The following is a 16,284-nucleotide window of genomic DNA, read 5'->3' as shown; positions in this document are numbered from 1 at the left end:
TAGATCTGGTCCATTTGAATGGCAGTTTTTCAGCGATTTCCATCACATTCACCAACCCCATGTGACACACAAAACAAATATATAGAGAATTCACAACTTTATTCAAACTACAAAGAATGTGCCCTGAAACAGTAGGCCAGTAACTTTGCACTTTTATTTACTACATAAAGCAGATATTTGGTGAACTGTTATTGATGGTGAGGTATGCAGACTTTGAATTTGGCTTAAATATTCCTTAGGAACCATTCCTTAGGAAATGGGAGCTATTGAAGCACCATTCACAGATAAAACAGGCAAAAGACTTGAATAAGCATTTCTCTATTCTTGGAAAATAGGAGCCATTAAAGCACCATTCATGGATAAAACACAGAAAAAAACCACAGGCAAATGACTTGAATAAGTATTTCTCCATTCTTTAGAAAATGGGAGCTTTAAAGCACAGTTCACAGATAAAACACAGAAATAAACCAGGCCCAGACATGTTGGTGAGGCAAAGGTGGATAAAACCAGGGCTGAGGAGCAGGTATGAACACAGTAGGAAAGGATACCATGGATGGCATCAGCAGCCCTAGCGGCAGTGGCTGATACCTTATCCAAGCTGGCTGCGGATACCACATCCAAACGTGTGGCAGATACATCAAAGCAGGCTGCGGATTAAAGATGATATTGTGGGGCACACCCACATTCATGCCGATGGGGTTGCCCAGGGCCACGGGGCGCATGTTTCTCAACATATATGCCCTCTCTCGTCTCCGTCTATTCTTAAACCAAATCTTCAAACAGAGAGAAAAAGGGATTAGTTTAGTACATTGAGCATTTAATGTCATATCTGAAAAACCCCCACCCACAACACACAGTAAGCAATGATATATGTCCTTAAGATTTTAAACTGTATCAGAGGAAGCTATTTCCTTCTTGCTCAAGCATCTTAGTAGAGTGCCCACCAAGGGAATTTTTAGCTCGCCCATAGTGAGCAGTAGCTATGTGCTGGGATATGGTGTGGCCTATTGTTTTTTCTCTCCTCCCACATTTAATTTTATTGTCCCTACTCTTTTTAAAAAAATGTTTTATTGATTTTTTTACAGAGAGGAAGGGAGAGTGATAGTCAGAAACATCGATGAGAGAGAAACATCGATCAGCTGCCTCCTGCACACCCCCTACTGGGGATGTGCCCACATCCAAGGTACATGCCCTTGGCCAGAATCAAACCTGGGACCCTTGAGTCCACAGGCTGATGCTCTATCCACTGAGCCAAACTGGTTAGGGCTGTCCCCACTCTTACATGCAGATGGAACTGAGGAATTGCTCTTTGTGCCTACCTTTATTGCTATGCCTTGTATGTCTGTTTTCTGTGGGGAAGTAGACCACAGTAAAAAGTGGGTGCCTTTTACAATCCTGCTGAGGGGAACAGTCCCTGTTTTGAAAAGGCCTATCTATCTTCTTTGCACAAAAGAGTCTATAGGGGCACACTGGCTTTTTAGACAAAAGCTTTCCTTCGAGGATGCCTAAAGGGTCATTCATCATCTGAAACCTCTTAATAGTTAAAAAGATGGTATTGTGAGGGAGGCTGGGTTATGGGGGCCCCAGGGAATTTGTGGCTTGTCTTGCTGGGATTCGAGAAAAGCTGAAACCCTGGAAGCGGCCTTAATATTTTAGAATGTTGAGGTAATAAATATCTAGACAGACTCAGCTAAATTTCTTAAAACTCTAAAAATCTTTGCCCAGCCAAGATTCTGGAGGGAAGGAGCCAAACCACTGTCATAGTTGTCAATTCTGCTCACTCCACCCTGCCCCACCCTACAAACCCTCCTGGGCTCAGGACCAGGTCAGTGCACTCTGCTCTGGCTACAGTTCCAGGACTCTGCACCAGAGCTGCTGCTGTACCGCATGGTGGGGCCCTCAAGCCCTGCTACTCAACAAGGGGATTCCCTTATCCTTGAGGCAAGAAGGTGGAATAGGTATTTTAGAAAAGTAGACAAAACCATTTGGGTGAGGGGGTCACAAAATTACTCCTCCCTAAATATTTGCCAACTACTCTTGTAGACAAACAAATATGTCAGTTAGACTCTACTATATTCTCAGTGTCCTAGTTTTGGGGTTTACATCGTTTTTAAGTTCTTTTGGAAGTTTCCTAACTGTGAATTTTAAGAGACACAAAGGGCTTTCTCTCGCTGCTTGAGACCACATTTTCCCTCTTCAATCTTAGAATTTAGGTCTTTCTGCTGTATGAATATGTTGTCTAAAGGACACTGGATTCAAGATCATTTTGGGGGGATCCAAGTGTACCCATGATCAATTCTGCATAAACATAACCAAAACACAAATCAGGCTAACAGTACTTCCTTATTTCCAATGCTGGTTTCATAAAAAAGTCATACTCTATTTGTAAAATAGATGGGGGAGGGGGCTCCATTAAAATTGCTTTGGACAAATGCTATGCGACCTCATGTATGTGTGGAATATTTTAAAAATCTAAAACAACCACTCATAGAAAAAGATCAGATCTGTGGTTACTAGAATGGGGGATTGAGGGAGGGGAATTGGAGGAAGGTAGTCAAAAGGTACTTAGATCCAGTTATAAGATAAATAGGTCCTGGAGATGTAACATACAACATTATGACTACAGTAGACACCCCTCTGAGGTATAATATGAAAGTTGTTAGGAAAGTAAATCCTGCCCTGACCCTTTTGGCTCAGTGGATAGAGTGTCAGCCTGCGGACTGAAGGGTCCCAGGTTCGATTCCGGTCAAGAGCATGTACCTTGGTTGCGGGCACATCCCCAGTTGTGGGGTGTGCAGGAGGCAGCTGATTGATGTTTCTCTCTCGTCGATGTTTCTAACTCTCTAACCCTTTCCCTTCCTCTCTGTAAAAAAATCAATAAAATATATTTTTTAAAAAGAAAGTAAATCCCAAGAGTTCTTATTGCAAGGAAAAAACCCACTTTTTTCTTTTTTTTGTTTGTAACTGATGGATGTTAACTAAACTTATTTTGTCAGTCATTTCACAATATATGCAAGTGAAGTTATCATGCTGTACACCTCAAACTTATACAGTACTGTATGTCAATTATATCTCAACAAAACTGGGAAAAATTTATTGTGGAATTAATGCTTTAGAATTTGGAAATGGATTAGAACATTTTATTTGTTTCTCTGGCTCCTTTATCCATTGAGACAACACTATGCAAACCCATGGAGGGGGAAAGGAAATCACCAAAACTGAAGTGTTTCTTTTCCTCTGATCTGGCTTTGCCTGCAGGGAGAAAGCAGAGTCCTGGTCCACCCAAGCCTGTCCAGCCCTGACTGTTATCCCTGCCCTTAGCACTCAGTGGCCTGCGTGGTTGGGCTGCTTTTCACACAGTCCTCTACCAGATCTGCAGCCAGATTCCATTGCTGCTCTCTCACACACTCTCTGCAGCAAAGCTAAGAAGCCCATCCTGATTTTTTTCTCTTGTTTTCCTTCTCCATTTCCCCCCAACGTTTATCTTTGATACAAACTAGGTTTACCTATGGTCTCAGAAAAAACACTTCTTGATCCATTGACCCGTGTTAGTCGTCACTGACTGAACAAATAAAAAAGTATTTCAAATTACCACAGGTGAGAATCCAGCCTGAACTATGAACCACCTTCCACTATCAACAAGTTAGACACAGCCCATCTCTTCACAGAAAGGAAGAAAACAATCTCTCAGGTATTAGAAATTTCTCAAGAGAATATTCATTAATGCATTTGGTAATTCCTAAAATTTTACTGTGTGTGGTATCCCCAAGACACATGTTCTGCTCTATATTAATCTTGTCTAACACTTCCACCTTTCTTAGATTGGTGGAACTCTGTTTGAAATTGTTTTAGTTTATTTCCCTTTTTAGACATATTTTAAATTATGTAACTCTTTGTTTAATCTCCAGCACAACGCACAACCTACTATGTAAAAAGGCTAACATATATTAGTATTCCAGAAAAATAAAACTTAGGACTGGCACTCTCTACACTGTTTTTGCTAAACCCTTAAAAAGAACAGCAGGAAAAACAGGCACTTGGACTTACCCCCACCATTAGTCTCACCTTAACTTAGCAGACATTAGTTGCTCATCTGTTGTGTTCTAATGTGTGAATTATTCCCTCCCCAAACCACTAAATATTTATAAATTCACTCTTTATGCAATAAGCTTATGCTTGTTTTTAAATAATTTATTATAACTGAATTCCTTGGTTCATTAATATGAACAATTTCCACTTGACGCTTAACTCCAATGTGACTTCACATAGAAGTGTTATCTCGAGGATATCAGTGTTAGGAGTTGAACTCTGTGTTTGTGTATAATACACTGTTATATGTAAGTATACATAGGTATAGCTTATACAAAGGTATATATGTATCTTTGTATACAAGGAATAGTACATTATAGGAATTCTTTTTTTCAATTGAAAATCATGTTCCCTTTGATAATGGGCAATTTCCAAAAGCTAGAGTTTATTTATCTTATTAATTAAGACCCCAAACTTGTTTTCCAATGATGGAAAAGGCAATGAAAACAAACCAACTTGAGAATGTCTTGGACAAAGGTATGTAAGTCCTGAAACAGGTTTTAGAATGGCTGTCCCGCCAAATAGCTTTATTCAGGTTTACTGACCTGCACCCGGGCTTCAGTCACATGCATGCGTCTTGCAATGTCCTGTCTAAGAGGAGGAAACCACAAATATTCAGTAATCAGAGATGGGGATGGAAATTAAATATATTCTTATTTACTTTTTCAGGGAAATGCCTGATTTATTTTATGAACCAATTTCTGTAGTAGGGACAGTCACACCATTTCAGGATTTACAGCAAAATTAAGTTGACAAAGCATTTTTAAGAAGCCAAGTCTCATGGAGGCACAGTTCCCAAGAACAAATGAAATTCAAACTTACTGTTTCTTTCAGTGTTACCAACTTCAAAATGACTAAAAAATATCTGACATGCTGAACTGGTTTGGCTCAGTGGATAGAGCGTCAGCCTGCGGACTCAAGGGTCCCAGGTTCGATTCCGGTCAAGGGCATGTACCTTGGTTGTGGGCACATCCTCACTGGGGGGCGTGCAGGAGGCAGCTGATCGATGTTTCTCTCATCGATGTTTCTAACTCTCTATCCCTCTCCCTTCTTCTCTGTAAAAAATCAATAAAATATTTAAAAAAATATCTGGCAGGAAATATCTCTCCCAACTTTCAACCATTGCTCTTACACATTTTATGGATTAAAGTAGATTCTTAAATGGATTGGCTTATCTATCTATCTATCTATCTATCTATCTATCAATCTATCTATCTATCTATCTCTATCATCTATCAGTGATGCACAGATTGGAGTACATTCCTAGTAGATGCTAAGGGATGACACAAACTATCTGCTGTTCATTCTTTGATTGTGCTTATTTTTAAAAAATTTAATCTACGAACTCCCCCCTCCCGCCCCCCACACACCATTCTGTAATATCTGGCTTGAGGCTTGCTTTAGAGACAATATCATCTCAAAAGCAAAGTGTAAGGGGATGCAGAAAAAAATCACTACTCAAGGTAAATAATTTTCAAATGCAGCATTATAGAAGATATAAATAAATCAGTGCCAAAATAACCTATGATGAACAGGTTTGTGAACATTTAAAATTAAGTTAGGATCTGGTTCTAATAGAACATTATTTAAAATAACAGGCGCCTGCCTGTTTCCCAGTTTGATTTATTTCAATTCCGCACGACATCCCTGGCCCAGTGGCTCATAGTTGGTTGGAGAGTCGTCCCGCACACCAAAAGTTTGTGTGCGGTTCGATTCCTGTCAGGGCACATATCTCTGTTGAGGGTTGATCACTCGGGCGCATATGGGAGGGATGCTCTCTCATATTCTCTCTCTCCCTTTCTTTCTGTGTAAAAATCAATATAAATAAATAATTTAAATAAATAAATATATACCACACTACATTATTTACCTTGAGTCCCAAAAGGCATAGTACCCCCCCCACCCCCCATCCCCCCCGCAACCCAAGTGCAGGAGAGCCGCTGCCACTGACCTCCCCATAGCCACCAGTCCCCCAGATGGCATTTAGTTCAGAAGGGAAGGAGAGGGACCTGTTAGAGAGACCCAAAGGCCACTAGGCTCTTTGTCACGTGGTCCCTGGAAAAGGCGCCAAACTCCAGCAATGCGCTTACCTCAAGAACGTGTTCGGATAGGGGTAGTGGTGAAAAATGTGCTCCAGCTCCTGCATCTGCATCACGGTGAACGTGATACGTTGGGCCACCGGACGCCTGTTCCGTGGCTGTGGACGCCGGATGTTGGCCCGGCGGGGCTGTTGCTCCTGCTGTTGCTCTTCTGGTTCTCCATGACTATCGTCGCTGTCCTCATCGGGTTCGTTGCGTTCCTCATATATGGGGCCCGGGGCGTCTGGACCATCTAGGCCACTGTCAATGTCTTCTTTTGCTTTTTCTTCAGCTTCTATCACTTTTCCTTCTGCGGATGCTGCTCCTTGCTCAGGTACGGGCTCTGTATCCATTTCCTTTTCTCCCTCTTCGGTTGGTAAGTTCTCTGCTGGCTCTGCTTCTGCAAAGAAAGAAACCCAAAGAGAAAGATAAGTGTGTTATGTAGCCCAGGCTGTGGGAAGGAGGACGTGAGGGGCTGCATCTGAGGGGTGTCCCGTCTGCTCGCCTCCCCCAGAAAACGTTAGTTTCTTGGAGTTGGCTGAAGCTCGAGTCAGGAGCAGCACAAACCATGCAGTTCTCCCCTATCCTCCTCCACTTCCGGGCTGAGGAAGGCATCGGTATCCTGGCTGGGCTGGCCCTGAGGCTTCATGTCCTGAGTGTTGTCCATGAGGCTGTGGCGTCTGCAGATGCTGTCATGCGACCTGGCTCCTTCAAGGTTCTTCTGGAGTCTAGTGAGGCAAGAGTGTTCACCGACTGCTGGGGGTGGGGTGCTGAGGTGCGCATGCGGCAGAGGATTGGTCGGCAAAAGGGAGTATACTCACTAGAAGGGCTCTAGTAGGGCGCATGCGTGAAAGCATAACTTGGGCCTTTAAGTTGCAACTTAGCAGACTGCTCCAGACTTGGTGCAGCGTCTTCCCAGAGGAAGGGGCTGAGCTAAATTGTGCAAGCTGCTTTGTAGGGAGTAAAAGACAAACCTCACATTAGCTCTGGAGGCCTTAGAGAAATGTTTACATAATATCTCTTGGTCCAGCTTCCATACACAGCAGTCAGTACTAAGCAGGGGGTAGTACTCAAACTATGTAAGAAGGTAGGAGGTTGTTTGTTAAATTTTTGCAACGAGGCTAACATCAGACCTTACCATACTTCTCAGGTTTGCAGAAATAGGAGGTTGGGGTTGGCTTTTGAAAGCATGCCAGGTGCTCAGACGCACTATGCAAAAAACAAAAAACAAAGAAAAAAAAAACCCAAAAAACAACCACCAACAACACATATGAATGATATATGGCACTTGCCTTTCTCTGACTGGCTTATTTCATGTAGCATAATACTTTTAAGATCCATCCATGCTGTTACAAAGGGTAAGATTTTCTTCGTTTTTACATTCTAGTAGTATTCCATTGTGTAAATGTACCGCAGCTTTTTAAATCCACTCATTTACTGATGGGCACCTGGACTGCTTCTAGATCTTGGTTATTATAAGTTAGCAAACAAAATAGAAACAGATTCATAGATAGAGAACAGACAATTTTCAAGCTGTCAGTGGGGCTGGGTGAAAAAGGTGAAGGAATTAAGAAAGAAAAGGAAAACATAGTTAGAGAAAACAGTATGATGATTACCAGAAGGAAAGGGGGCGGGGGAAGTAGAAGAGGGTAAGGGGTTATAAATGGTGATGGAAGGAGACTTGACTTGGGTGGTGAACACACAATACAATATACAGATGATGTATTATAGAATTGTACAGCTGAAACCTATATAATTCTATTAACCAATATCACCCCAATAAGTTAAAAAAAACCAACAACCATCAAACCCACCCATTGAGTAAGTAAGTCCACTGCTTATAAACTTTTAGTAATAAATCTATTTCCACATGCAGGAGTAGAAACCTGTGCAGTGTTTAGAGCATAAAAGAATGTCCAAACTACAAGAGGCTCTTGGTTCTTACTGTGGATAATGCCTCTTTTGTTGTGTCTGTGCCTATATTCTCTCTTCAAAAGATCACTTGTTCCCTGTGCTGGGTGGATGCTGTGGACCTAGTTGAGTTTCTCCCTTTCCTGCTGCTGCTTCCTCCCCTTTTCCTCTACATTTCTCTTTTCCTAGGAATATCTTCCTGAACTCTTGCTTAGGAATTAATAAATGTTATCTATTTTCAAATAAAGAGACCCACCACAGATTGAGGGCTGTAAGATTTTTTTCTTCAAGGAGTGTTTTGTAGATGCTGCAAAATGTGTTCATATTCTAATATTAAGACTAACAATGGTCCCTATGATTAGCAATCTATGTCAACTAGCTTATTTTTACCTGCATAACCACCATTGTCGCCAACCCTATTTTATATCAGAAATGAAACTATTTTCATGGGCCCCTACCCTAAATGTATCATGAACCCCAGTCACCTTATGTAGTGTGCCTCATAGTAAGGGCCCCCTGCCTCATGTTCTCAGAGAATGGGTAAGAAAATAGCTTAAAAACAAAGTTTGGTTGACCACTTTCAAAAAGATAGGTAGAGATGGCAATCTAATATTTATTTAATTGTATACAGGGACTAGAAGAAGTAGTTCAGTTCTATTTGTCTTCCTTTAGGAAATCATGTTCCTTCTGGTAATGGGCAATTTACATAAGCTGGGGTTTATGTATCAGAATTCCAGATAAATAATATTTTTGCACAATTTTAAAAAATCAAAATTAATTTTTATTATGAACAAGTTATCAAATTTTAGAATAAAGACAGGATCTGACCCTTCACTTGCATGACCAATGATCCCTTACTCTCCTCACCCTGATCACCACCCTTTATCTTTGGATGCCAGAGAGCAGCAGGGAAAGAAATTTGGCATCCTGTCTGCTCTGCTGTCAGGAAAGTTCATATCCTGGAATTCGCTGAAGCACATGTCCTGGTCCAGGCACTGAGCCTGAAGTTCCTCCCAGTCTTCGTTGACTCCCAGGTAACAGGTGTCATTGCAGTTGCACCTGGGTGGATGCTCCTTGTCCTCAGCACTGTCCATGTAGCTGTGTGTCTCTGCAGACTCTGGGGTCCCCAGTAATCTCTGGTCGGAGCCTCTGTTGGTGTCTGGTCTCAGTGACAATGTATCAGCCTCAGATTCAAAGCGTGTGTATTACGCTGGCTATTGCCTTTGTCACATCTGTTAACGAAGGGGAGAGGACCTGGTCTCCCCCCGTTGCTAGTGGGGGTGGATTTCTTGCAATATCCTGAGAAAAGGAATTTTCTGAGAATCATACAGGAGGATGAGATATAGCAGAAAGCTTTATTTTCGTGGAATTAAATCCCTGAGTTTCCAAAGTCCCATTTCCCTTTACCTAGTAATAGAAGATATGTAGCTGGGCTTTAGCAAAACTAAAATCAGAATCAGTGTCCACAGTTTCCTTTCCATGTTGGAGCCGAGTCCAGTCCAGCATGAGGCTAGATTAGCTTGTGTTTCCTGCTGCAATCTATTAGTCCATTGTGTGTGGGGTCTGTATGGCCCACAGAGAATGCAAGGAAGCAGGAATGAGCTAAGAGCATAAGAGAGCTAAGAGCAACAAGAGTCACGAGCCAAGCGCACCAAGAGAGAGAACTCCTTTGTTTAGGAAATTATGTATTCCCAAATTTTCATGCGTTTGCAGTGGCCATGCCAATTCTGGTCAATAACCTCTGTTCCCAGGTGTGACTGACAGGCAGCACCTTAGCTGTCACCCCAACTTTACTGGGCATGTGTCTATCTTCCCTTTGTCCAGTCTCTTCCCCCAGTGTTTTGTAGGGAATTGGCTGGTGGATCCCTGGAGAGTGCGAAGTTGCAACTTTCTGGTGAAGCTGCTCAAATGACACACCTATAGTGTGGGCTATGCATATAAGCATATAAGCTCTTTGGTTTATCTTTCCTAGTCAACTCATCTCATCATGGTATGGCAATCTGTTCCATGCCTCCATGCTTTGGGTCTTATTTTACTGGACAATTAATTGGAATATTTCACCTAGTTTCAAGTCCTCAAGTTTCTTCCATGCTGTAGTATGTGATAGGATTTCCTTCCTTTTTCATGGCTGAATAATATTCCATTATTTGGAAATACCATATTTTGTTTATCTACTCATTTATTAATGGGCACTTGGGTTGCTTCTGTCTTTGGGTGATTGTGACTAATGCTGCTATGAACATGGGTGTGCAGAATCACTAGGCAGTCACTATTTTGAAGTATTTTGTGTAGACCCTGAAGTGGAATTGCTGTATCATATGGTAATCTTGTTTAATTTTTTTGAGCAACTGCTCTAGTGGTTTCCACAGTAGCTGCACCATTTTACATTCCCTTAGCAGTCACAAGGATGGCAATTTCTCCATATTCTTCCCCACACTTGTTATTTTCTGCCTTTTGAGATTAGCTCTGTAAATGGATGTGAAGTGGCATCTTATCGTTTTGATTAGCATTTCCCTATTGATATGTGATGTTGAGCATCTTTTGTTGCCCTTTCTCAAGTCCTTTGTTCTTTTTAAATATTTATAAGAACAATTTATTGTTCCTAACTTTTATTATGGTAAAATCCAGAAAACATAAAATTTACTGGCTTAACCAGTGGTATTAAGTATTCTTCTTGCTGTGCAACCATCACCACTATCCATCTACATGGCTCTTCCTTCTGCAAAACTGTAATTATATTGTGTTATGCGCACAGGAGTACCTCATACAAGTGGAATCAGGCAGCACCATTTCACATTCCCAGTGGCAGTGCACAAAGGTCCAATTTCACCATGTCCTTCCCAATACTCATGTTCTGATTTATTTACTACTGCGTGTGGTGCTTCCACTGTGGTTGCAATTTGCATTTATTTTTATGATTAATTAGTGATGTGGAGCACCTTTTCGTGTGCTTAGTATCCATTGGTATATCACTTTTGGAGAAATGTGTATTCAAGTCTATTGCCCATTTTTTCATCTGGGTGTTTTCTCAGTGTTGAGTTGTAGGGTTCTTGACATATTCTGCATATAAACTCCTTATCACACATATGACTTGCAAATATTTTCTCCCATCCCGTGCATTGCCTTTTCACTCCACTGGCTGTGTCCTTTGGATGCACAGAAGTTTTTAATTTTAATGTGATCCAATTTATGTATTTTTTTCTTGCATTGCCTTGCTGGTGGCCTGTTTTTGTAAATTGGATTTTAGAATCAGGGCAAGGAGAATGAGGTTCTCTTAAGCAACTGCAATACTGGATCCTTTTATTTCAAGTTTTTATTATTGGTTCATCATAACCTTTTGCATTACTTTTTGTATTTTTCTGCCATACACGAATTTTTTTTAGAGAACTTCAATTTATTGAAATATCTTTGACACTCTCCTTTTGGGAGAAAATGGCCAATATAAAGTAAACAGTGTCATATTAATGAGTTACTGCAAAACAAATATTTTTAAGGGTCGGAATGGATTCCTCTTGTTACCATTTCTACTCTCACAAACCTACAATCCTTCTGTATCCAGAGTGTCTAAGAGAGAGAGAACTAACTGTTTTGCTAACATTTGTAGGAGTTTTGCAGTTTATAAGAGGTGGCTTTCCAAAAGATATCAATCCATGATCTCATTTACCCCTCAAACCAATTCCATGAGGTAGGAATTATCATTCTCATTTTCATAAGAAAAAAAATTGAAGATCAGAGTATTCCAGAGATTTCCCAGATTCTACATGTAATAAACCCTGCAGTTTTAATCCAGGTTTTCTTATTTTCTTTTTATATTGCTTCTTATTTATGAAAAATTCTAAACATGTACAAGAGTACAAAGGATGCCCTAACCAGTTTGGCTCAGTGGATAGAACCTCAGCCTGTGGACTGAAGGGTCCCAAGTTCAATTCCAGTCAAGGGCATGTACCTTTGTTGCTGACACATACCCAATAGGGAGTGTGCAGGAGGCAGCTGATTGATGTTTCTCTCTCATCGATGTTTATGACTCTCTATCCCTCTCACTTTCTCTCTGTAAGAAAATCAATAAAAATATATATTGAAAAAAAGAGTACAAAGATAGTATCATAAATACCTTATACTTAACCTAACTTCAAGAGTTATCAACATATGGTCAATTTTATTTCCTATATACCCCCATACACACCCTCCCTACCTTGGATTACTTTAAAGCAAATCCTAGACATCATATTTCATTCATAAATTCTTCAATGTGCATATCTAAGAGATGAAGACTTTTTCTCTGTATTCACAATATCATTATCACACCCAAGAAAGATAGACAGTAGTAAATTCCAAAATGTTACCTAACATCCATTTGGTATTCAATTTCTTCAACGAGTTCATAAATGTGTGGTTTCTTTCCATTGCTTGCTTTGAATTGGGACCCAAAGAAGGTCCAGGTGTAACATCGAATTGATTGTCTTACATGTCTTGACCTATAGCAATTTCTTTCTCTTAAAGATCACTAAAATGTGTAGCCTGAATACAGAGTTATAGATGCCACCTTAAATTTTGAGGGGCAACCATCTATACAGGAAACCTGGTGGGGAGAATGATAGAAAAGTTTACTTGTGGAGAGTCTTGAGAAGAGAATACAAACTTAAAACAAGCATAAAATGTATATCCATATACTTCGTTTTAGTCACAACTCCAATACTAAACATCTGTGCTTTTCTCCCTCAGAAGGGTCATTTCGAGACGCATTGGTGTGACTGAAGCTGGACTGCAGGTCAGTAAACCTGAAAAAAGCCTTTGGGGGGGAGCCATCCTAAAACCTGTTTCAGGACCTGGACACCTTTGTGGCAGATAATCTCACGTGGTCTGTTTTGTTGTGTTTTATGTTGGCAAATAAGTTTAGCCCTCGGGAATCTTTGTGGAGGGAAATGGGATATGTAAACTCCAGCTTACGGTTATTTCCCGTTACGAGTGAGAAAACAATTTCTTTTCTTTTAATTCAAAATGTATTTCTCTAATATATTCATCACAGGGGCTCAACCAGAGACTTTGTGACACCACAGCTGCAGATAGAGTCCAATACAGAAATCAAGGCAAGGAGAGACCATCCAAGGAAAAAGTAAAAAGGCAGCACGAGGAGACAGGCTGGGCAGCCCAGCTCAGGGCTCTTGGCTGGAGACCTGCTCTGCGTAGTTTTCCTGTAAGTACTTCTTGAAGGCTGTGGGTTTTGCCAGAGCTCTGCAGCACATGTGTTCAATGCACTATCGATGTTGGGTTCTCTAGCAGGCTCTGGGTGGAGAGCAGGATGGTCCTGGCGTCATACAGGGCAGACCACTTGTCCTTGAGGATGTCCAGGCAGATGTTACCCTGGGTGTCTACGTTGGGGTGGTACAGGGCGAGAGGAATTTCACCGTGGGTGTGTTGTTCGGGTAGCCACTGGGGAACTCTAGGGAGAGTTTATACCTCAAGTCTTGGTATAGTGCCAGCTGCTCCATGGATGGTCCCCACCCATTTGAAAAGGTTGATTCAGGGAAGGCAGAAATTCCTTTGTCGCCAGATGTCATGAGGGTCATCAGCTCCTGCTGTAACCGCTTGCCCACTTGGTCCAGGTGGCGCCCCCTCTGGATTCGGCTCCTTTACCAGCTGCGGTGACGCTGGGGCAGCTGGGTTGTGGTTTTGGGAGGCCATCGGGACAGTGCTGGCAGAGACGTGAACTCAGAGAACACGCCTGTAACCGCCGAGAACACAGTTTCTTAAAGGAAAACTAGAGAATGAACTGTCTTGCCCAGTCTGGGTAAAAGATTAAATATATATTGTTTACAAACATATAGTTCATTATGTCTATAACCATGTACATATATGGTTACTGTGGAGAGAGGAAATTATTCCCTTCCCTTCTTAGTTCTTCTGGTTAGTCTAAGAAGTGCAGTGAGGCAAGACACATTAACAAGAGAAAAAGAATTTAATACGTATTTATGGTGTTCTCACAGAAAAGGGACTTAAGGAAATGTCCCAAGCAGGTGGCTTATATACTTTGCAGACAAAGAAACAATATATCTGTGAGGAATGGATAAAACAAAGAGACTAAGGTGTTGGTGCTTAATCAGTGAAGAATCTAAGCAGAGTTTGGTTTAGGGAATAAATTAGTAAAGAATTAATGAGACTTATTTGTATAGGCCTCTGGGTCCTGAATTCCCTATTGTTGGCGATGAGGATGTGTAACTCCCGGTGCAGAGAGAAGAAACTCAGAGGGTTCTTCTCAAGCGTTTTCTCAAGTAACTTTTATTAAAAACAACCAGTATGCCACATGGGCATATTTAGGGGCAGCCTGCCTGGAGCCCCATCAGTACTTTCAATACAGTGCAACTCCTAGCACGGGTATCCTTTAAGGAGCACTTCAATGAGGAGTCACGTGGGGGTTCAGCCTGAATTTGGAAGAATTCAGATTATGACACAGAGGAGCAGCTTATAAGAGGGTCAAATGGCACCAAATTATTTAAAGCCAAGCTCAAGCTCTTAGCTAAATCAAGACATTTATATCATTGGGATGATGGAGTAACTTATCCAGGGAACATTCTATATCGCCGAAGTTCAACCTGTGTGCCACAACAAATTTTAAAACCTGCAGTATCTGACTGTTTAGTCCAGGACACTGACCTGTTTTCACTTACACTGTCATATACAAAACTGACACATGTGCTGCAGAGCTCTGGCAAAACCCCACAGCCTTCAAGAAGTACCTACAGGAAAACTACGCAGAGCAGGTCTCCAGCCAAGAGCCCTGAGCTGGGCTGCCCAGCCTGTCTCCTTGTGCTGCCTTTTTACTTTTTCCTTGGATCGTCTGTCCTTGCCTTGATTTCTGTGTAGGACTCTATCTGAAGCTGTGGTGTCACATTTGTTTTGTGTCTGTTTTTTAAATTAAGTCTCTAGTTGAGCCCCTGTGATGAATGTATTAAATATTGTATTTAATGGCCAATACAATAGCTGTACAGTGTGAATGAATAAAAATTAAACCTATTTTTGTCTGATTGGCAAAACATACAATATATTTTGTGGCATTCCACAGAACTTTAGTATTTACTTTGTGCACCATGAGATAAAATGTTTGAAAATCACAACTTTATATGAACCACTTATGTTTAATTAAGCTGAGACTGGTAGGGGAAGATAGCTTTCCCGAGTCTCCTCATTTTGTTTTTTCCTGAGTCTCCTCATTTTGTTTTTAAGTGTTTGGTAAGGCTCTGTAAAGAGTGCAAACCCATATTGAAAATGTTGATGTATCAATCTGAAAACTTTACTAAGAATAATCACATGCTGAGAATGGTGGGGGATGTTTACTAGCTTTGGAATGCTGTGTGCAGAATGAAACAAATGAGCTGAAAGTAATATGAATTGAGCTAGGAAGGGTGAGCAGGTTAGAAAAGAGTTACATAAAGTCAAAATAGACCTTTCAGATCCCAGACAAACTCAATATTATTAATTTATGTAATGCATAAGTGAACATTCTCATGAGGAATTGTTAACATCTAAGAATTTTTTTTCATTTATATGTTATTGTTTTTAACGCTCCAGTTTTGTGGAATTTGTTTAGTGGCCCCCATTTCAGATAGATTTGTACTGCGTGAATTTCAAATACTGTTTACTACTCTTGCAGGATGTGATGACTTTTTGGTAAGTCATGGAATTGAAAGTTGCATGAAGCCCTAACTTGTTTGGCTCAGTGGAAAGAGTGTCGGCCTGCAGACTGAAGGGTCCCAGGTTTGATTCTGGTCAAAGGCATATACCTGGGTTGCAGGCACATCCCCAGTAGGGGGTGTGCAGGAGGCAGCTGATCAATGTTTCTCTCATCGATGTTTCTAACTCTCTATCCCTTCCCCTTCCTCTCTGTAAAAAAATCAATAAAAGGTTTTAATAAAAAGTTAGAAAGATTTTTTTTTATAAAAAAGGTTGCATCAAAGTGATAATCGTCCAAAGGAAAGTGAAGACAATCAGGATGGGTTCCGGAGGCTCGCTACACATGCATGTGTGAGTGCAGTGATGGAGATGGGCTGCAGCCCAACCAGGCAGACCACTGAGATCTGGCAGCCTGACACCACAGACTGGGCTCACAGGCCTGGCTCAGTTGGAAAGTTCGGGAGGAGGCTGGGAGCACTTTCTCAGGCTGGCAACGCAGACGCAGAAGGAAAGAAAGAACTTGAGGCTCCGTGACCTG

At 41.2% G+C, this 16,284-nt stretch overlaps 1 pseudogene across 1 annotated transcript; it reads right to left on the bottom strand.

Moving 5' to 3' along the window:
- Positions 1–13,231: 13,231 nt before the first annotated feature.
- On the bottom strand, positions 13,232–13,800 carry LOC308511279 (ubiquitin-conjugating enzyme E2 C-like; annotated as a pseudogene). Its single transcript has one exon. The product of its transcript is annotated as a ubiquitin-conjugating enzyme E2 C-like (transcript).
- Between the last annotated feature and the right edge of the window lie 2,484 nt (positions 13,801–16,284).

Source organism: Myotis nattereri (genome assembly GCF_964212035.1).
Source record: "Myotis nattereri genome assembly, chromosome: X".
Lineage (NCBI taxonomy): Eukaryota > Metazoa > Chordata > Mammalia > Chiroptera > Vespertilionidae > Myotis > Myotis nattereri.
This window is presented reverse-complemented; position numbering and strand designations above follow the sequence as displayed.